Source organism: Etheostoma spectabile, chromosome 8, assembly GCF_008692095.1.
Source record: "Etheostoma spectabile isolate EspeVRDwgs_2016 chromosome 8, UIUC_Espe_1.0, whole genome shotgun sequence".
Lineage (NCBI taxonomy): Eukaryota > Metazoa > Chordata > Actinopteri > Perciformes > Percidae > Etheostoma > Etheostoma spectabile.
This window is the reverse complement of record NC_045740.1, coordinates 27060966-27061565: the sequence shown is the minus strand read 5'-3', so window position 1 is coordinate 27061565 and position 600 is coordinate 27060966.

Sequence of the window (600 nt, the reverse complement as noted above, 5' to 3'; positions counted from 1 at the left end):
TTCTCAGCCTCCCTGGTAAAGTCTACTCCATGGTGCTGGAAAGGAGGTTTTGGCCTATAGTCGAACCTTGGGTTGAAGAGGAACAATGCGGATTCCGTCCTGGTCATGGAACAACGGCTCAGCTATTCACTCTTGCAAGGATCCTGGAGGGAGCCTGGGAGTCTGCCCAACTACATGTTTTTTGTGGATCTAGATAAGGCCTATGACCGGGTCCCCTGGGAGATACTGTGGGAGGTGCTCTGGAAGTATGGAGTGAGGGGTTCCCTTTTCAGGGCCATCAAATCTCTGTATGACCAAAGTGAGAGCTGTGTCCGGGTTCTTGGCAGTAAGTCGGACTCGTTTCAGGTGAGGGTTGGCCTCCGCCAGGGCTCCGCTTTGTCACCAACCCTGTTTGTAATATTTATGGACAGGATATTGAGGCGTAGTGGGGGTGGGGAGCCGTTGCAGTTCGGTGGGCTGGGGATATCGGAGTAGAGTTGCTGCTCCTTTGCGTCGAAAGGAGCCAGTTGAGGTGTTTCAGACATCTGGTAAAGGATGCCTCCTGGGCGCCTCCCTAGGGAGGCATTCCAGGCACGTCCAGCTGGGAGGAGGCCTCTGGGA